The following is a 22,071-nucleotide window of genomic DNA, read 5'->3' on the forward strand; positions in this document are numbered from 1 at the left end:
ATGCCGAGTCAAGTGGGCAGATCGTGTCAAGTATCCGAAGAGGTAGTCGGTGGACATGACTCAAGGAGGTGAGTCATGATGGAAGGCTAGGAACCAAGACTTGTGGCACATGAGTGAAACGAGTGAAGCAGATGGGTGGAAGTGGTTCAGAGGTGAAGCTATGGAGTGTTCACCGAGTTGGTCCAACCGGCCAGCGTCCCACAGGGTGGGCGGATCATGGAGCTAGGGTGTGGAACTCAAGTAGGTTGTGCAACGCAAAGGGATCCGTGGATTGAGCGTGAGATGGCGTGGATGCATGAGGTGGTTGGTTTGAGTGCACCGGGTGTACGAGGACTTGTGGGTCACCAACAAAGGCATGTAGACATAGACTGGGGTGTCGAAGCAGTTGGGGCTCATGATGGGGATCCAGAGTTGGCTAAGGTAGACGGTTGTTCCATGGGGAGCAAGGGTTGGGCTTCCATGGGCTCTGTGGGGAGCTAGGGAGACCAACAAGTGATGGAGTGCCGTGGAGGCATGTTCATGTTAAGGATTGGACTGGAGGACTCTATGAAGTTCAGAGAGGTGCCATAAGGATGCCGAGTATACCGTGGAGGTGTGCGCATGAGCCAGGAAGTTCAGAGAGGTACCGTGGAGGTGTCGAGTATGCACTGGGTGTATGCGTGTTGAGCTATAAGGTTCAGAGAGATGTCAAGATGGTGTTGAGTATGCTTTGGAAGCATATGCATGAGCTAGGGAGAACTCTTGGGGGTCCAAGTCAGCCAGTGTGGATGCAGTGTTCAGCAAGGGAATCTAGGAGGTTCTCGATACAAGGTTGCAGTGGTGCAGCGTTGGACTCAGGGAGTCAATTGAGTTGAACATGAGGAGCTCTGGGAGCTCGGTGCATTCTCAAGAAGTGGCAAGATGATCATAGAGGATCATGATGTGGTCAAGAGACTCGTGGGAGTTGAGATCACCTATGTGGCCGATGTCGGAGTAAGGTGGGCTTATGGGATTCGCCGAGGTGAAGATATCAAAAGGGCTAAGTCGGGGTTCAGCGCTGAGGTTGAACAGGGGTAGAGCCAGAGGCTCGAGGATGCGTGCGTGGAGCACCTAAGGAAGAGAACCAAGGGTAGGATGGTTCGGCATGCGCTTCTATTCCACGGGAGTGTATGTTTAGGCAGTCAGATGCGTGGGCATTTGATGAAGACAGGGAGGCGTATTCTGGGTGAACAAAAATGGTCGCATCTTACAGTGGATTAGAAGTAGGGATCGCCAGTGCCGCGCGAGGTTTTGGAGATTATCAAGGAGAAGGCTTAACCTGGGCATAAGCATAAAATCCAGCCCCATGACAGTTGGTATCAGAGCCGATCGCTCTAAGCATGGTAAGAGTCTGTGCGTGAATCTTGGAGCGATCTTGCTTTTGTTACCCCAATTCTTGGTGAGGAGATGATATTGTGCGTGATCTGGTTGGAGTGTTGCTTCAGGTTGTTATTGCTCATGTGGGAGTAGGCAGTGGAGCGTGGATCTTTGGCAGATTGGCTTGGGTTTTCATCGACTCTTGGAATTGGCATCAAGTTATAGAGATGGTCAAATTGATATGCAACTTGTGGAGAGTTGATATCGACATTGTTTGAACTGGGTTCAGCAGTGGAACTTGGCGTGGGTCAAGATGTGACTAGGGGTCACAAGGCCATAATGCAGGAAGATGGATGAAGTGCAGCATGGTGTTGTGAGTTCATTGGAATGCAATTTAAGTGAAGATGGCAGTGTCTGGGACATTTTAAGACCAGCTTAACAACAGTTTGGGCTACAAAGGCGCAGTGGGGTGTAGGAGTTGGTGAGGCAATTCCGAGGAGTATGGAAATTGGGCTGTAGGTTGGCTTGTTGGGTCAGTCTCAGTGCGGTGTAGGATGGTGTGCGGACATTATCCAAGGTGAAATCGAGCTGCTACATGGTGTAGATCAGTGTGGGCTGCAAGGACGCAGTGCGGTGTAGGGTCTCTTTATTGCAGATCCGAGGTGAAATGTGGGCTTGCACAAGGTAAGTCCGTTGATGTTAAACATTTTGGGGCCATTTAAGATGGTGAGGCGTAGGATTTCCATGCAGTGGAAGTCCGAGGAGCAATACTGACGGTGTGACAGGTGGGCTTGGAAGTCGTGGTGACGGTCTAGGCGGCGGTGTCATGGGTCAGCGGTGATGGGCGATGTGGAATCGTGAGGTGTAGGTTGATGTGCAAGGCATCTTCCGAGGAGAAAATGGATTGGGCTGCGAGAGCAGTGCGGTGTAGAACTTGCCAAGGGTGAGTTCGAGGAGAGGAAACAAGTACTGAGAAGTCACCAAGTTCTGGAGGTGTATTGGCGAGTGTATTGGTGGTTGGATGTGAATGGTTTCTGAGTTGATGTGTTGGGAACGAGTGGATGCAGGGCATGCCGAGGGTTGGCCAGTAGTCAGTCAGAATGGCACAGTTGAAGACCGGTTGCAAAGCCATGTTGAAGGTGATGACTTGGGAAAGTGGATTTGGGAGCTGCCAGGGGCAGTTTGGCGTAGGATTGTGGCTTGAAGGGATTTGGGCTATGATCTGAGGAAGGTTGTGCAAGTACTAGGCATAGCACAAAGGGTCTGGAAGTGAATCGGTAGGCAAGTGTTGGTGGCCGAGTTGATTTGCAGTGTGTGGGGACGAGTTGGGTGCAGGGCACGCCAGAATGCTCTTCAGCAGGCAATCATAGTGGCACAGCAGGAGTCGAGAGGCCGAAGGTTGACCGTGTGAAGCTTGGGAAAGCTGGGTGACTTGCGCATCGGAAGGATGGCAAGTGTGTCTTTCAGGGGATGCCAAGAATGGAGTCTTGGGCAGTTGAAGGTGGAAGACAGGACTGAGTGGAGATGAAGCAGTAGTGCTAAGTTCTCAGGGGTGTCATCAGGGATGATCGGCTCAGTGGAGTTAGACATGGATATGGTTTCATGCAAGTGGGTTCAGTATCAGGGATGCTGACAAGCACCAAGTATGTTGTGGAAACAGAAGGTGTGCACCGAAGGTATATGAGGCGATGACAACAGCCAGTGTCTGGGATACAGGACATCTGTGGATCCAATGCGACAGGGTGACAGTGGTGTCAGTGTCGAGGACGTCGCCTGATTTTAAGTGGGGGAGGATGTAAGGGGCTGGTGATTCGCAATATGAGACCTTGAGGCCGGATGGGCCTGTGCTGCAAAGCTGGGTGCACACAGGTGTGGTGTAGGCAGATGTGGGTCTTGCCGAGGTGTAAATGGGACTATGTCATGTGCTGGGCAAACATGGTTGTGGTGTAGGATCTTGTCCGGGACATGATCCGAGGTGTAGCTTGGGGCTGTGTTGCGAGTGGTTCCCCTCCAACATAGTTGTGGTGTAGGCACGGTGTTGGATCTGGGCCGAGGTGTGATCTTGGGGCTGTGCTATGAGATGTTCCCTCTAGCATAGTTGTGGTGTAGGCGAGGCGTGGAGCCGAGCTGAGGTGTATCCGCGGAGGGTAAGTGCCGGTGTGCATGATGGATGGCTTGGAGAGTCCATCTCCCTCGAGAGGGTCGAAGTAGACTAGTCCCTCCCTCTGGTCTCTGGGAGACAGAGGTGACGCGAAGTCTTTAGGGGCAATGAAGTGTTGCTCCGCCGTTATGCAACGTGGTGAGGTTTGGTGTTATGACAAAGGTCCTTGTCTCAGTGTAGCAAAGAAGCTGGATCAATGTTGACAGCTCTGGGAGTTGTCCGGTGTCCGAAAGCTAGGGAAGCGGTTTTCCTAGTCCTGCGGTAGGAGACAATATGGTTTGTCCGAGTAGGAGCATTGTGTGCTTGAGGTTAGCTGTGTGGGAATGGTGTCATTGTGCTGAATGGCTAAGTGGTGCGGTATCGGTTGGGTGTGGCCTTGGGCGCACATCCTGGGTGCTTGGTTGCATGGGTTTTCATTGAGGTAGGATCTCAGAGACCGTGGTGGTCAAGTATGGCAAGCGGGACGTAGTGTCTCAGAATGATGCCAAGGAGATGCCGAGTCAAGTGGGCAGATCGTGTCAAGTATCCGAAGAGGTAGTCAGTGGACATGACTCAAGGAGGTGAGTCATGATGGAAGGCTAGGAACCAAGACTTGTGGCGCATGAGTGAAACGAGTGAAGCAGATGGGTGGAAGTGGTTCAGAGGTGAAGCTATGGAGTGTTCACCGAGTTGGTCCAACCGGCCAGCGTCCCACAGGGTGGGCGGATCATGGAGCTAGGGTGTGGAACTCAAGTAGGTTGTGCAACGCAAAGGGATCCGTGGATTGAGCGTGAGACGGCGTGGATGCATGAGGAGGTTGGTTTGAGTGCACCGGGTGTACGAGGACTTGTGGGTCACCAACAAAGGCATGTAGACATAGACTGGGGTGTCGAAGCAGTTGGGGCTCATGATGGGGATCCAGAGTTGGCTAAGGTAGATGGTTGTTCCGTGGGGAGCAAGGGTTGGGCTTCCGTGGGCTCTGTGGGGAGCTAGGGAGACCAACAAGTGATGGAGTGCCGTGGAGGCATGTTCATGTTAAGGATTGGACTGGAGGACTCTATGAAGTTCAGAGAGGTGCCATAAGGATGCCGAGTATACCATGGAGGTGTGCGCATGAGCCAGGAAGTTCAGAGAGGTACCATGGAGGTGTCGAGTATGCACTGGGTGTATGCGTGTTGAGCTATAAGGTTCAGAGAGATGTCAAGATGGTGTTGAGTATGCTTTGGAAGCATATGCATGAGCTAGGGAGAACTCTTGGGGGTCCAAGTCAGTCAGTGTGGATGCAATGTTCAGCAAGGGAATCTAGGAGGTTCTCGATACAAGGTTGCTGTGGTGCAGCGTTGGACTCAGGGAGTCAATTGAGTTGAACATGAGGAGCTCTGGGAGCTCGGTGCATTCTCAAGAAGTGGCAAGATGATCATAGAGGATCATGATGTGGTCAAGAGACTCGTGGGAGTTGAGATCACCTATGTGGCCAATGTCGGAGTAAGGTGGGCTTATGGGAGTCGCCGAGGCGAAGATATCAAAAGGGCTAAGTCGGGGTTCAGCGCTGAGGTTGAACAGGGGTAGAGCCAGAGGCTCAAGGATGCGTGCGTGGAGCACCTAAGGAAGAGAACCAAGGGTAGGATGGTTCGGCATGCGCTTCTATTCCGCGGGAGTGTATGTTTAGGCAGTCAGATGCGTGGGCATTTGATGAAGACAGGGAGGCATAGTCTGGGTGAACGAAAATGGTCGCATCTTACGGTGGATCAGAAGTAGGGATCGCCAGTGCCGCGCGAGGTTTTGGAGATTCTCAAGGAGAAGGCTTAACCTGGGCATAAGCATAAAATCCAGCCCCGTTCATCAAGTCACCCAACAAAGTCGACCCTCTAAGTTCGTTCATCGAGTCACCCGACCAAGTCGACTGTTTAAGTCCTTTCATCAAGTCACCCCGCCAAGCCGACTCTTTAAGTCCGTTCATTAAGTCACCAGAACAACTACTCTCACCAAGTCGACTCTATAAGTCCGTTCATCAAGTCGGCCCACCAAGTACTCCCACCAAGTCGACTCTTTAAGTCCGTTCATCAGTTCACCCCGCCAAGTACTCTCACCAAGTCAACTCTTTAGGTCCGTTCATCAAGTCACCCCGCCGAGTCGACCCTTTAAGTCCGTTCATCAAGTCGCCCCACCGAGTTGCTTCTCTAATCCCACTCACCATGTCCGCTCACCAAGTCGGTTGTTCAAGTACGTTGCCAAGTCAACTCTTTAAGTTCGCTCGCCAGGTCAGCCCGCCCAAGTCACCTCTTTAAGTTCGTTCGCCAGGTCAGCCCGCCCAAGTCGCATCAGCGGGCTAACTCACCGAGTCACCTCATGAAGTTGACTCTTTAAGTGTGCTCACCAAGTCAGCTCACCAAGTCGACTCACCATCTCGCCTCGATAAGTTGGCTTGCCGAGTTACCCCACCAAGTCGTCGCCTCTTTAAGCCCGCTCACCGTGTCAGCTCGTCAGGTCGGCTCACCAAGTCGACTAATCAAGTAGGCCCACCAAGTCGCCTCAAGGATAGCTCCTCACCATGAGTCGCCTCACCATGTTGACTCAATGAGTCGCCTCACCATGGTGACTCTTTGAGCCCGCTCGCCGGGTCGCCTCACCAAGTCGACTCGAGTACGTTGCCAAGTCGACTCTTTAAGTTCGCTCGCCGGGTCGACTCGCCAAGTCAGTTCACCATGTCATCTCAACGAACCAACTCGCCGAGTCGCCTCACCACGTCGGCTCTCTAATACCACTCGCCAAGTCACCCCACCAACTCGCCCCGTTAGGCCCACTCACCACATCGCCCCGTTAGGCCCACTCTCACCAAGTGGACTCTTTAAGTCTGCTCATAAAGTCGAGCCACCAAGTACTCTCACCAAGTCAACTCTTTAAGTCCTTTCATCGAGTCACCCAACCAAGTACTCTCACCAAGTCAACTCTTTAGGTCTGTTCATCAAGTCACCCCGCAAAGTCGACCCTCTAAGTTTGTTCATCGAGTCACCCGACCAAGTCGACTGTTTAAGTCCTTTCATCAAGTCACCCCGCCAAGCTGACTCTTTAAGTCCGTTCATCAAGTCACCAGAACAACTACTCTCACCAAGTCGACTCTATAAGTCCGTTCATCAAGTCGGCCCACCAAGTACTCCCACCAAGTTGACTCTTTAAGCCCGTTCATCAGTTCACTCCGCCAAGTACTCTCACCAAGTCAACTCTTTAGGTCCGTTCATCAAGTCACCCCACCAAGTCGACCCTTTAAGTCCGTTCATCAAGTCGCCCCGTCGAGTTGCTTCTCTAAGCCCACTCACCATTTCAGCTCACCAAGTCGGTTGTTCAAGTACGTTGCCAAGTCAACTCTTTAAGTTCGCTCGCCAGGTCAGCTCGCCCAAGTCGCCTCTTTAAGTTCGTTCGCCAGGTCGGCCCGCCCAAGTTGCATCAGCGGGCTAACTCACCGAGTCACCTCACGAAGTTGACTCTTTAAGTGCGCTCACCAAGTCAGCTCACCAAGTCGACTCACCATCTCGCCTCGATAAGTTGGCTTGCCGAGTTACCCCACCAAGTCGTCGCCTCTTTAAGCCCGCTCACCGTGTCAGCTCGTCAGGTCGGCTCACCAAGTCGACTAATCAAGTAGGCCCACCAAGTTGCCTCAAGGATAGCTCCTCACCATGTTGACTCAATGAGTCGCCTCACCATGTTGACTCTTTGAGCCCGCTCGCCGGGTCGCCTCACCAAGTCGACTCGAGTACGTTGCCAAGTCGACTCTTTAAGTTCGCTCGCCAGGTCGACTCGCCAAGTCAGCTCACCATGTCATCTCAACGAACCAACTCGCCGAGCCGCCTCACCACGTCGGCTCTCTAATACCACTCGCCAAGTCGCCCCACCAACTCGCCCCGTTAGGCCCACTCACCACATCGCCCCGTTAGGCCCACTCTCACCAAGTGGACTCTTTAAGTCTGCTCATAAAGTCGAGCCACCAAGTACTCTCACCAAGTCGACTCTTTAAGTCGTTTCATCGAGTCACCCAACCAAGTACTCTCACCATGTCAACTCTTTAGGTCCGTTCATCAAGTCACCCCGCAAAGTCGACCCTCTAAGTTCGTTCATCGAATCACCTGACCAAGTCGACTGTTTAAGTCCTTTCATCAAGTCAGCCCGCCAAGCCGACTCTTTAAGTCCGTTCATCAAGTCACCAGAACAACTACTCTCACCAAGTCGACTCTATAAGTCCGTTCATCAAGTCAGCCCACCAAGTACTCCCACCAAGTCGACTCTTTAAGTTCGTTCATCAGTTCACCCTGCCAAGTACTCTCACCAAGTCAACTCTTTAGGTCCGTTCATCAAGTCACCCCGCCAAGTCGACCCTTTAAGTCCGTTCATCAAGTTGCCCCGCCGAGTTGCTTCTCTAAGCCCACTCACCGTGTCAGCTCACCAAGTCGGTTGTTCAAGTACGTTGCCAAGTCAACTCTTTAAGTTCGCTCGCCAGGTCAGCCCGCCCAAGTCGCCTCTTTAAGTTCGTTCGCCAGGTCGGCCCGCCCAAGTCGCATCAGCGGGCTAACTCGCCGAGTCACCTCACGAAGTTGACTCTTTAAGTGCGCTCACCAAGTCAGCTCACCAAGTCGACTCACCATCTCGCCTCGATAAGTTGGCTTGCCGAGTTACCCCACCAAGTCGTCGCCTCTTCAAGCCCGCTCACCGTGTCAGCTCGTCAGGTCGGCTCACCAAGTCGACTAATCAAGTAGGCCCACCAAGTCGCCTCAAGGATAGCTCCTCACCATGTGTCGCCTCACCATGTTGACTCTTTGAGCCCGCTCGCCGGGTCACCTCACCAAGTCGACTCGAGTACGTTGCCAAGTCCACTCTTTAAGTTCGCTCGCCGGGTCGACTCGCCAAGTCAGCTCACCATGTCATCTCAACGAACCAACTCGCCGAGTCGCCTCACCACGTCGGCTCTCTAATACCACTCGCCAAGTCGCCCCACCAACTCGCCCTGTTAGGCCCACTCACCACATCGCCCCGTTAGGCCCACTCTCACCAAGTGGGCTCTTTAAGTCTGCTCATAAAGTCGAGCCACCAAGTAATCTCACCAAGTCGACTCTTTAAGTCCTTTCATCGAGTCACCCCACCAAGTACTCTCACCAAGTCAACTCTTTAGGTCCGTTCATAGAGTCACCCCACCAAGTCGACCCTTCAAGTGCGTTCATCAAGAAACCCCACCAAGTCGACTCTTTAAGTTCATTCATCAAGTCACCCCGCCAGGTCAGCCCACAAATTACTCTCACCAAGTCGACTCTTTAAGTTCGTTCATCAAGTCACCCCGCCAGGTCGGCCCACCAAGTGGACTCTTTAAGTTCGTTCATGAAGTCACTCTGCCAAGTCGGCCCACCAGGTCGACTCTTTAAGTTCGTTCATCAAGTCACCCCGCCAGGTCAGCCCACCAACTACTCTCACCAAGTCGACTCTTTAAGTTTGCTCACCAAGTCACCCCGCCAGGTCGGCCCACCAAGTACTCTCACCAGGTCGACTCTTTAGGTTTGTTCATCAGGGCACCCCACCGAGTACTCTCACCAAGTCGACTCTTTAAGTTCGTTCATCAAGTCGCCCCGCCAGGTCGGCCCACCAAGTACTCTCACCAAGTCGACCCTTTAAGTTCGGTCATCAACTCACCCCGCCAGGTCGGCCCACCAAGTACTCTCACAAAGTCAACTCTTTAGGTTCGTTCATCAATTCACCCCGCCAGCTCGGCCCACCAAGTTCTCTCACCGAGTCGACTCTTTAAGTTCATTCATCAAGTCACCCCGCAAGTTCGACCCACCAAGTACTCTAACAAAGTCGACTCTCTAAGTTCGTTCATCAAGTCACCCTGCCAGGTCAGCCCAGCAAGTACTCTCACCAAGTCACCCCGCTACTTCGACCCACCAAGTCGACTCTTTAAGTTCGTTCATCAAGTCACCGGGCCAAGTCGGCCCACCAAGTCGACTCTTTAAGTCCGTTCATCAAGTCACCCGGCCAAGTCGGCCCACCAAGTCGACTCTTTAAGTCCGTTCATCAAGTCACGTGACCAGGTCAACCCACCGAGTACTCTCACCAAGTCGACTCTTTAAGTTTGTTCATCAAGTCACTCGGCCAGGTCGGCCCACCAAGTACTCTCACCAAGTTGACTCTCTAAGTCCGTTCATCAAGTCACCCCGCAAGGTCGGCCCACCAAGTCGAATCTTTAAGTCCGTTCATCAAGTCACCCCACCAAGTACTCTAACCAAGTCGATTCTTCAAGTGCGTTCATCAAGTCACCCGACCAACTACTCTCACCAAGTCGACTCTTTTACTATGTTCATCAAGTCACCCCACCAAGCACTCTCACCAGGTCAACTCTTTAGGTCCGTTCATAAAGTCACCCCACCAAGTCGACCCTTCAAGTGCGTTCATCAAGTCACCGCACCAAGTACTCTCACCAAGTCGACTCTTTAAGTCCTTTCATCAAGTCACCCCACCAAGTACTCTCACCAAGTCAACTCTTTAGGTCCGTTCATAGAGTCACCCCACCAAGTCGACCCTTCAAGTGCGTTCATCAAGTCACCCCACCAAGTCGACTCTTTAAGTTCATTCATCAAGTCACCCCGCCAGGTCAGCCCACAAATTACTCTCTCCAAGTCGACTCTTTATGTTCGTTCATCAATTCACCCCGCCAAGTCGGCCCATCGAGTGGACTCTTTAAGTTCGTTCATGAAGTCACTCTGCCAAGTCGGCCCACCAGGTCGACTCTTTAAGTTCGTTCATCACGTCACCCCGCCAGGTCAGCCCACCAACTACTCTCACCAAGTCGACTCTTTAAGTTTGCTCACCAAGTCACCCCGCTAGGTCGGCCCACCAAGTACTCTCACCAGGTTGACTCTTTAGGTTTCTTCATCAGGTCACCCCACCGAGTACTCTCACCAAGTCGACTCTTTAAGTTCGTTCATCAAGTCGCCCCGCCAGGTCGGCCCACCAAGTACTCTCACCAAGTCGACCCTTTAAGTTCGGTCATCAACTCACCCCGCCAGGTCGGCCCACCAAGTACTCTCACAAAGTCGACTCTTTAGGTTCGTTCATCAATTCACCCCGCCAGCTCGGCCCACCAAGTTCTCTCACCAGGTCGACTCTTTAAGTTCGTTCATCAAGTCACCCCGCCAGTTCGACCCACCAAGTACTCTCACAAAGTCGACTCTCTAAGTTCGTTCATCAAGTCACCCTGCCAGGTCAGCCCAGCAAGTACTCTCACCAAGTCACCCCGCTAGTTCGACCCACCAAGTCGACCCTTTAAGTTCGTTCATCAAGTCACTCGGCCAAGTCGGCCCACCAAGTCGACTCTTTAAGTCCGTTCATCAAGTCACGTGACCAGGTCAGCCCACCGGGTACTCTCACCAAGTGGACTCTTTAATTTTGTTCATCAAGTCGCCCGGCCAGGTCGGCCCACCAAGTACTCTCACCAAGTCGACTCTCTAAGTCCGTTCATCATGTCACCCCGCCAGGTCGGCCCACCAAGTCGAATCTTTAAGTCCGTTCATCAAGTCACCCCACCAAGTACTCTAACCAAGTCGATTCTTCAGGTGCGTTCATCAAGTCACCCGACCAACTACTCTCACCAAGTTGACTCTTTAACTATGTTCATCAAGTCACCCCACCAAGCACTCTCACCACGTCAACTCTTTAGGTCCGTTCATAAAGTCACCCCACCAAGTCGACCCTCCAAGTGCGTTCATCAAGTCACCCCACCAAGTACTCTCACCAATTCGACTCTTTAAGTCTTTTCATCAAGTCACCACACCAAGTACTCTCACCAAGTCAACTCTTTAGGACCGTTCATCAAGTCACCTCGCCAAGTCGACCCTTGAAGTCCGTTCATCAAGTCACCCCACCAAGTACTCCCACCAAGTCGACTCTTTAAGTCAGTTCACGAAGTCACCCAACCAGGTCGGCCCACCAAAGACTCTCACCAAGTCGACTCTCTAAGTCTGTTCATCGGGTCACCCCACCGAGTACTCTCACCAAGTCAACTCTTTAGGTCCGTTCATCAAGTCACCCCGCAAAGTCGACCCTCTAAGTTCGTTCATCGAGTCACCCCACCAAGTCGACTCTTCAAGTCCTTTCATCAAGTCACCCCGCCAAGCCGACTCTTTAAGTCCATTCATCAAGTCACCAGAACAACTACTCTCACCAAGTCGACTGTATAAGTCCGTTCATCAAGTCGGCCCACCAAGTACTCCCACCAAGTCGACTCTTTAAGTCCGTTCATCAGTTCACCCCGCCAAGTACTCTCACCAAGTCAACTCTTTAGGTCCGTTCATCAAGTCACCCTGCCAAGTCGACCCTTTAAGTCCGTTCATCAAGTCGCCCCGCCAAGTACTCTCACCAAGTCGATCCTTTAAGTCCTTTCATCAAGTCACCCCACCAAGTCGACTCTCAAAGTCCGTTCATCAAGTCACCAGAACAAGTAATCTAACCAAGTCGACTCTTTAAGTCCGTCCATAAAGTCACCCCACCAGGTCGGCCCACCAAGAACTCCCACCAAGCCGACTCTTTATGTTCGTTCATCAGTTCACCCCGCCAAGTACTCTCACCAAGTTGACTCTTTAAGTCTGCTCATCAAGTCGAGCCACCAGGTACTCTCACCAAGTCGACTCTTTGAGTCCGTTCATCAAGTCGCCCCACCAAGTACTCTAACCAAGTCGATTCTTCAAGTGCGTTCATCAAGTCGCCCCACCAAGTACTCTCACCAAGTTGACTCTTTAAGTCCTTTCATCGAGTCACCCCGCCAAGTACTCTCACCAAGTCAACTCTTTAGGTCCGTTCATAGAGTCACCCCACCAAGTCGACCCTTCAAGTGCGTTCATCAAGTCACCCCGCCAGGTCGGCCCACCAAGTCGAATCTCTAAGTCCGTTCATCAAGTCATCGTCCCGATCTGGCCGAGCCGTTCTGGCCGAGCCATGCTGGCTGAGCCGATCTGGGCAAGCCATTCTGGTCGACCCGATCCTGCCGAGCCATTCTGGGCAAGCCATGCTGGCCGAGCCGATCTGGGCGAGCCATTCTGGCCGAGCCGATCTGGGCAACCCGTTCTGGCCGAGCCGATCTGGGCGAGCCGTTGTGGCCGAGCCATGCTGGCCGAGCCGTTCTGGCCGAGCCATGCTGGCCAAGCCGATCTGGGCGAGCCGTTCTGGCCGAGCCGATCTGGCCGAGCTCCAAAAATGGTGTCGTGGATGGCTGTTTGGTCGCCTCTGTGCCAACTCGATCGGCACAACATTGGGAATGGTTTGACAGCGGTTGTCGTTCCAATGTGTCATCGGGATGTCTTGGAACGTGGCCTTCCAAGGGCGAGCTCGCGTCTAGCACTTGGATTGTGCTTTGTCACAAGTGAATGGGGAGATCTCTTTGTGAACGGCGGCATGGCGATTGCAAGAGAAAATTGACTTAGTAGTCGGAGCATTGGCATCGGGCCATTGTGACGGCCTTGCAATTTCTCTATAATTGCAACCTATGTTTGCGCAGTAGCAGAGTTTGCATGTATGATTGGGCTTTGTTCTTGACGGTTCCAAGTACTCTCACAAAGGCTGGGCGAGCCATGCTGGCCGAGCCGATCTGGGCGAGCCATTCTGGCCGAGCCGTTTTGGCCGAGCCATGCTGGCCGAGCCTTTCTGGCCGAGCTGATCTGGGCGAGCCAATCTGGGCGAGCCGTTCTGGCCGAGCCATGCTGGCCGAGCCGATCTGGGCGAGCCGTTCTGGCCGAGCCATGCTGGCCGAGGCGTTCTGGCCGAGCCATGCTGGCCGAGCCGATCTGGGCGAGCCGTTCTGGCTGAGCCGATCTGGCCGAGCTCCAAAAATGGTGTCGTGGATGGCTGTTTGGTCGCCTCTGTGCCAACTCGATCGGCACAACATTGGGAATGGTTCGACAGCGGTTGTCGTTCCAATGTGTCATCGGGATGTCTTGGAACGCGGCCTTCCAAGGGCGAGCTCGCGTCTAGCACTTGGATTGTGCTTCGTCACAAGTGAATGGGGAGATCTCTTTGTGAACGGCGGCATGGCGATTGCAAGAGAAAATTGACTTAGTAGTCGGAGCATTGGCATCGGGCCATTGTGACGGCCTTGCAATTTCTCTATAATTGCAACCTATGTTTGCGTAGTAGTAGAGTTTGCATGTATGATTGGGCTTTGTTCTTGACGGTTCCAAGTACTCTCACCAAGGCAGGGGAGCTTCTCTTATCGGAACCTCTCTGTGGCCTTTGAATATAGACCCAGTGCCGACGATATCGATGGATACGAGCCTTGGATTATAAAATTGTTCAGCTAACATTGGTTTTTGTGAGAGATGGGTACGAAAGCACTTCCCGATCGATACGTGGGAGTTCCCTAAGATCGCCTCTGTACCAACTCTATCGGCACAACATTGGGAATGGTTCGACAGCGGTTGTCGTTCCAATGTGTCATCGGGATGTCTTGGAATGCGGCCTTTCAAGGGCGAGCTCGCGTCTAGCACTTGGATTGTGCGTCGTCACAAGTGAATGGGGAGATCTCTCTGTGAACGGCGGCATGGCGATTGCAAGAGAAAATCGACTTAGTAGTCGGAGCATTAGCCTCGGGCCATTGTGACGGCCTTGCAATTTCTCTATAATTGCAAGCTATGTTTGCACAGTAGCAGAGTTTGCATGTTAGATTGGCCTTTGTTCTTGACAGTTTGAAGTACTCTCACCGAGTCAGCAAGTCACCATGCTGGCCGAGCCGATCTGGGCGAGCTCCGAAAACGGTGTCGTGGATGGCTGTTTGGTCACATTTTTCATTGAATTGGATTTTTAAGGTTTTTGTCCGCGCTATCGCAGATTTCTAATGCAGAGCGAGCCTCGCACTAATAGCTTATATAGGAGAGGTTGTTGCCGCGAGCCTCTCCCATGCCCCTTTCATTGATTCAACATTGGTGTCTAGGCGGATCGGATTGTTGGGTTTTCAAACGGTGTATGCTGATGTTGAATGAATGAAAGGGGCATGAAGCGATCTCAGTGCTTTTCCTCGGCTCTCCTTTAGATCATGTTTTCCGATGACTCAATTTTGGAAAAGGTGAGGCAGTGGTTGTCGATCCATGGCGTGTCTTTTTGGTGATTTTAAAACTTGATCTAAACGTGAGCCCTTGTCTAGCACTCCGGCGTTGCTTGGTATAATGGCAATTTGCTATGGGTGCTCGGCGTTCTAGCAATTTTGTCATGGTGTACTTATCGCTGCTACATGGGAGCTTTAATATCGAAAGCTCTCGGCGAAAAATGGTGGCTGACCCAATCTGACTTAGCCGTTTTCGTCGACCCGATCTGGCTCTTCTTTCTCACTCCATCGGCACAAATTCGGGAGTTGTTCGACAGCGGTTGTCGTTCCAATGTGTCATTGCGGTGATCTGGAGAGCGATGCTAAGGGCCGGAGCTTGCGCCTAGCATTTGGGGATGTTTGTGCAAGAGAGCAGGGGAGCTTCTCTTATCGAAACCTCTCCGTGGCCTTTGAATATAGACCCAGTGCCGACGATATCGATGGATACGAGCCTTGGATTCTAAAATTGTTCAGCCAGCTAACATTGGTTTTTGTGAGAGATGGGTACGAAAGCACTTCCCGATCGATTCGCGGGAGCTCCCTAAGATCGCCTCTGTGCCAACTCGATCGGCACAACATTGGGAATGGTCCGACAGCGGTTGTCGTTCCAATGTGTCATCGGGATGTCTTGGAACGCGGCCTTTCAAGGGCTAGATCGCGTCTAGCACTAGGATTGTGCGTCGTCACAAGTGAATGGGGAGATCTCTCTGTGAACGGCGGCATGGTGATTGCAAGAGAAAATTGACTTAGTAGTCGGAGCATTGGCCTCAGGCCATTGTGACGGCCTTGCAATTTCTCTATAATTGCAAGCTATGTTTGCGCAGTAGCAGAGTTTGCATGTAAGATTGGCCTTTGTTCTTGACAGTTCCAGGAGATGACCTCCGGAACTTTTGGATTGGGCCCCTTCAAGGTGAAATTCATCCAGTTGATTGGATGAGCTCGATGACCATTTCACTCCCTTGGCTCCATGAATTCAAATCCCATCCAGCTGCCGTGAAGCCATCTCGATTTTGCTATGCGAGGGCTCTCTCCCCAGAGTCGTTCTCTTTGCAACAACTTCTTTGGCAAAAAAATTTCGGAATGGTTCGGCAGCGGTTGTCGTTCCAATGGTGCCGTTGTGGTGGTTGCCTGGGCAGCGATCTGAAGGGCGAGCCGTCGTCTAGCAGTTGGGCTGCGCATCACGGGTGACAAGGGAGCCTTTGTAATCGGAAGCTCCCCGTGACCATTCGATGAGAAGAGCCATTGCTTGTGCGAGCAAGGACGAATGCAGCCTCGGATTCCAAAGGAAATCAACGACATCGGATCTATATATAAGAGCAGAATGAAGCAGCAGCCCGTTTGCCATGCGCGGCTCCCCAAAGTTGCTCGTCTCTCTCACTCCATCGGCACAAATTCGGGAGTTGTTCGACAGCGGTTGTCGTTCCAATGTGTCATTGCGGCGATCTGGAGAGCGATTCTAAGGGCGGGAGCTTGTGTCTAGCATTTGGGATGTTTGTGCGAGCGAGCACAGGGGAGCTTCTCTTATCAAAACCTCTCCGTGGCCTTTGAATATATAGACCCAGTGACGACGATATCGATGGATACGAGCCTTGGATTCTAAATTTGTTCACAGCTAAGATTGGTTTTTGTGAGAGATGGGTACGAAAGCACATCCCGATTGAGAGTTCCTTGAGAGTTCTTGGAGATGACCTCTGGAACTTTTGGATTGGGCCCCTTCAAGGTGAAATTCATCCAGTTGATCGGATGAGCTCGATGACCATTTCAGTCCCTTGGCTCCATGAATTCACATCTCCTAACCGATGACAATCTTTTGCTCCTTAGACGACCTCATAATAAATTGGGTCGTGGATGGCTGTTTGGTCAGAATTTTCAACGATTTGGATTTTTATGGCGGATGTCGGCGTGTTCGCTAATTTCTAATGCAGAGCGAGCCTCGCACTAATAGCTTATATAGGAGAGGTTGTTGCTGCGAACCTCTCCCGTGCCCCTCTCATTGATTCAACGGCGGTGTCAAGGCAGATGGAAATGTCGGATTTTGAAACGGTGGACGCCGACGTTGAATCAATTGGAGGGGCATGAAGCCCACCCTCGAGGTGCTATTCCTCGACTCTCCTTTAGATCATGTTTTCTTGTCACTCAGCTGGCGCAATTTCGAAAAGCAGTTGCGCTGCGCGTCACGAGTGACAAGGGAGCATTTGTGATCGGAAGCTCCCCGTGCCCATTCGATGAGAAGAGCCATTGCTTGTGTGAGCAAGGACTAATGCAGCCTCGGATTCCAAACGAAATCAACGACATCGGATCTATATATAAGAGCGGAATGAAGCAGTAGCCCGTTTGCGATGCGCGGCTCCCAAAAGTTGCTATTCTTTCTCACTCCATCGGGGCACAAATGCGGGAGTTGTTCGACAGCGGTCGTCGTTCCAATGGTGTCATTGCGGCGAAATTTTTTCACAGCTAAGATTGGTTTTTGTGAGAGATGGGTATGAAAGCACATCCCGATTGCTACGCGGGAGCTCCCTAAGGTCGCCTCGGTGCCAACTCGATCGGCACAACATTGGGAATGGTTTGACAGCGGTTGTCGTTCCAAAGTGTCATCGGGGGATGTCTTGGAAAGTGGTGTTTCTTTCAAGGGCGAGCTCGCATCTAGCACTTGGGTTGTGCGTCGCATCACAAGTGAATGGGGGATGTCTTGGAAAGTGGTCTTTCTTTCAAGGGCGAGCTCGCGTCTAGCACTTGGATTGTGCGTCACATCACAAGTGAATGGGGAGATCTCTCTGTGAACGGTGGCATGGTGATTGCAAGAGAAAATTGACTTAGTCAGAGCCATTGGCCTCGGGCCATTGTGACGGCCTCGCAATTTCTCTTTAATTGCAACCTATGTTTGCGCAGTAGCAGAGTTTGCATGTAAGATGGGCCTTGTTCTTGAGAGTTCCAGGAGATGACCTCCAGAACTTTTGGATTGGGCCCCTTCAAGGTGAAATTCATCCAGTTGATCGGATGAGCTCGATGACCATTTCAGTCCCTCGGCTCCATGAACTCACATCTCCTAACCGATGACAATCTTTTGCTCCTCTGCCGACCTCATAAAAAATTGGGTCGTGAATGGCTGTTTGGTAGGAATTTTAAAGGATTTGGATTTTTAAGGCGGATGTCAGTGTGTTCGCTAATTTCTAATGCAGAGCGAGCCTCGCACTAATAGCTTATATAGGAGAGGTGGTTGCCGCGAGCCTCTCCCATGCCCCTCTCATTGATTCAACGCCGGTGTCAAGGTGGATGGATATGTCAGATTTTGAAACGGTGGACGCCGACGTTGAATCAATTAGAGGGGCATGAAGCCCACCCTGGATGTGCTATTCCTCGACTCTCCTTTAGATCATGTTTTCTTCTCACTCAGCTGGCGCAATTTCGGAAAAAAAGGTTTGGCAGCGGTTGCCATCCCTCACCGCGTCTACTTGGTGATTTTAAAACTCGATCTAAAATGGGAGCCCTCGCCTAGCACCTCCGTCCGGTGTTGCTCGGGTATTGCATAAAATTATGCCAACGGCGCGAATCCCCCAACGAATGCCTACGCTTGGACCCTCTCTTAGATCACCTTCTTCGATCACTCGACCGACGCAACTACGGAAGAGACTTGGCAGTGGTTGCCATTCTACAGCGCGTCTGTTCAGCGATTTTGAAGTTGATCTAATGGCGAGCCCTTGTCTCTAGCCATGAGGTGGGTGCTTGGCGCTCTAGCAAAATTTTTTGTGTGCCTATCGCGGCTACAATGGGAGAGGTGCTTGCCGCGAGCCTCTCCCGTGCCCCCCTCATTGATTCAACACCGCTGTCAGGGCGGATGGATATGTTGGATTTTGAAACGGTGGACGCCGACGTTGAATCAATTAGAGGGGCATGAAGCCCACCCTCAAGGGTGCTATTCCTGGACTCTCCTTTAGATCACGTTTTCTTGTCACTCAGCTGGCGCAATTTTGGAAAAAGGTTTGGCAGCGGTTGCCAGCCCTCACTGCGTCTACTCGGTGATTTTAAAACTCGATCTAAAACGGGAGCCCTCGTCTAGCACCTCCGTCCGGTGTTGCTCGGGTATTGCATAAATTTATGCCATTGGCGCGAATCCCCCAATGAATGCCTACGCTTGGACCCTCTCTTAGATCACCTTCTTCGATCACTCGACCGACGCAACTACGGAAGAGACTTGGCAGCAGTTGCCATTCTACAGCGCGTCTGTTCAGCGATTTCGAAGTTGATCTAATGGCGAGCCCTTGTCTCTAGCCATGAGGTGGGTGCTTGGTGCTCTAGCAAAATTTTTTGCGTGCCTATCGCGGCTACAATGGGAGAGGTGGTTGCCGCGAGCCTCTCCCGTGCTCCCCTCATTGATTCAACGCCGCTGTCAGGGCAGATGGATATGTCGGATTTTGAAATGGTGGACGTCGACGTTGAATCAATTAGAGGGGCATGAAGCCCACCCTCGAGGGTGCTATTCCTAGACTCTCCTTTAGATCATGTTTTCTTGTCACTCAGCTGGCGCAATTTTGGAAAAAGGTTTGGCAGCGGTTGCCAGCCCTCACCGCGTCTACTTGGTGATTTTAAAACTCGATCTAAAATGGGAGCCCTCGTCTAGCACCTCCGTCCGGTGTTGCTCGGGTATTGCATAAATTTATGCCATCGGCGCGAATCCCCCAACGAATGCCTACACGCTTGGACCCTCTGTTAGATCACCTTCTTCGATCACTCGACCGACGCAACTACAGAAGAGACTTGGCAGCGGTTGCCATTCTACAGCGCGTCTGTTCAGCGATTTCGAATTTGATCTAATGGCGAGCCCTTGTCTCTAGCCATGAGGTGGGTGCTTGGTGCTCTAGCAAAATTTTTTGCGTGCCTATCGCAGCTACAACGGGAGAGGTGGTCGCCGCGAGCCTCTCCCGTGCCCCCCTCATTGATTCAACGCTGCTGTCAGGGCGGATGGATATGTCAAATTTTGAAATGGTGGACGACGACATTGAATCAATTAGAGGGGCATGAAGCCCACCCTCGAGGGTGCTATTCCTGGACTCTCCTTTAGATCATGTTTTCTTGTCAACTCAGCTGGCGCAATTTCGGAAAAAGGTTTGGCAGCGGTTGCCAGCCCTCACCGCGTCTACTTGGTGATTTTAAAACTCGATCTAAAACGGGAGCCCTCGTCTAGCACCTCCGTCTGGTGTTGCTCGGGTATTGAATAAATTTATGCCATCGGCGCGAATCCCCCAACGAATGCCTACATGCTTGGACCCTCTCTTAGATCACCTTCTTCGATCACTCGACCGACGCAACTACGGAAGAGACTTGGCAGCGGTTGCCATTCTCCAGCGCGTCTGTTCAGCGATTTCGAAGTTGATCTAATGGCGAGCCCTTGTCTCTAGCCATGAGGTGGGTGCTTGGCGCTCTAGCAAAATTTTTTGCGTGCCTATCGCGGCTACAATGGGAGAGGTGGTTGCCGCGAGCCTCTCCTGTGCCCCCCTCATTGATTCAATGCCGCTGTCAGGGCGGATGGATATGTCAGATTTTGAAACGGTGGACGGCGACGTTGAATCAATTAGAGGGGCATGAAGCCCACCCTCGAGGGTGCTATTCTTGGACTCTCCTTTAGATCATGTTTTCTTGTCAACTCAGCTGGCGCAATTTCGGAAAAAGGTTTGGCAGCGGTTGCCAGCCCTCACCGCGTCTACTTGGTGATTTTAAAACTCGATCTAAAACGGGAGCCCTCGTCTAGCACCTCCGTCCGGTGTTGCTCGGGTATTGCAGAAATTTATGCCATCGGCGCGAATGCCCCAACGAATGCCTACGCTTGGACCCTCTCTTAGATCACCTTCTTCGATCACTCGACCGACGCAACTGCGGAAGAGACATGGCAGCGGTTGCCATTCTACAGCGCGTCTGTTCAGCGATTTCAAAGTTGATCTAATGGCGAGCCCTTGTCTCTAGCCATGAGGTGGGTGCTTGGCGCTCTAGCAAAATTTTTTTGCGTGCCTGACGCGGCTACAAGGGGAGAGGTGGTTGCCGCGAGCCTTTCCCGTGCCCCCCTCATTGATTCAACACCGCTGTCAGGGCGGATGGATATGTCGGATTTTGAAACGGTGGACGGCGACGTTGAATCAATTAGAGGGGCATGAAGCCCCACCCTCGAGGGTGCTATTCCTGGACTCTCCTTTAGATTATGTTTTCTTGTCACTCAGCTGCCGCAATTTTGGAAAAAGGTTTGGCAGCGGTTGCCAGCCCTCAGCGCGTCTACTTGGTGATTTTAAAACTCGATCTAAAACGGGGAGCCCTCGTCTAGTACCTCTGTCTGGTGTTTTGCTCGGGTATTGCATAAATTTATGCCATCGGCGCGAATCTCCCAACGAATGCCTACGCTTGGACCCTCTCTTAGATCACCTTCTTCGATCACTCGACCGACGCAACTACGAAAGAGACTTGGCAGGGGTTGCCATTCTACAGCGCGTCTGTTCAGCGATTTCGAAGTTGATCTAATGGCGAGCCCTTGTCTCTAGCCATGAGGTGGGTGCTTGGCGCTCTAGCAAAATTTTTTGCGTGCATATCGCGGCTACAAGGGGAGAGGTGGTTGCCGCGAGCCTCTCCCGTGCCCCCCTCATTGATTCAACGCCGCTGTCAGGGCGGATGAATATGTCGGATTTTGAAACGGTGGACGGCGACGTTGAATCAATTAGAGGGGCATGAAGCCCACCCTCGAGGGTGCTATTCCTTGACTCTCCTTTAGATCATGTTTTCCTGTCACTCAGCTGGCGCAATTTTGGAAAAAGGTTTGGCAGCGTTTGCCAGCCCTCACCGCGTCTTCTCGGTGATTTTAAAACTTGATCTAAAATGGGAGCCCTCGTCTAGCACCTCCGTCCGGTGTTGCTCGGGTATTGCATAATTTTTTGCTATCGACGCGAATCCCCCAACGAATCCCTAGCCTTGGACTCTCTCTTAGATCACCTTCTTCTATCACTCGACCGACGCAATTACGGAAGAGGCTTGGCAGCGGTTGCCATTCCACAGCGCGTCTGTTCAGCGATTTCGAAGTTGATCTACTAATGGCGAGCCCTTGTCTAGCCATGAGGTGGGTGCTTGGGGCTCTAGCAATTTTTTGTGTGCCTATCGCGGCTTACAATGGGAGCTTTGACAACAAAAGTTCTCGGCAACCCTCCCCAATAGAAATCAGTGCTGGTGTTCGCGAAAGACACGTTATTCGGATTTTTGGAATATTGGCACCAGCATCGTTTCTATTGGGAGGGCCATGAAGCCATCCCGATTTTGCTATGCGAGGGCTCTCTCCCCAGAGTCGTTCTCTACGCAACAACTTCTTTGGCACAAAATTTTCAGAACGGTTCGGCAGCGGTTGTCGTTCCAATGGTGCCGTTGTGGTGGTTGCCTGGGCAGCGATCTGAAGGGCGACCCGTCGTCTAGCAGTTGGCCTGCGCATCACGAGTGACAAGGGAGCCTTTGTTATCGGAAG

General features: G+C 52.1%; 1 long non-coding RNA gene across 1 annotated transcript in view; it reads left to right on the forward strand.

Annotated features, from left to right (window-relative positions):
* The first annotated feature begins 3,640 nt into the window (after positions 1-3,640).
* LOC149549088 (uncharacterized) overlaps positions 3,641-22,071 on the forward strand; it is a 166,628-nt gene continuing 148,197 nt past the window's right edge. Inside the window, exon 1 of the long non-coding RNA XR_016354038.1 lies at positions 3,641-5,321. This is a non-coding gene — a long non-coding RNA (uncharacterized LOC149549088). The remainder of the gene's footprint in view (positions 5,322-22,071) is intronic.

This window comes from Cupressus sempervirens, chromosome 7 (genome assembly GCF_028749045.1).
Source record: "Cupressus sempervirens isolate cs-2001-9-10 chromosome 7, ASM2874904v1, whole genome shotgun sequence".
Classification (NCBI taxonomy): Eukaryota; Viridiplantae; Streptophyta; class Pinopsida; order Cupressales; family Cupressaceae; genus Cupressus; species Cupressus sempervirens.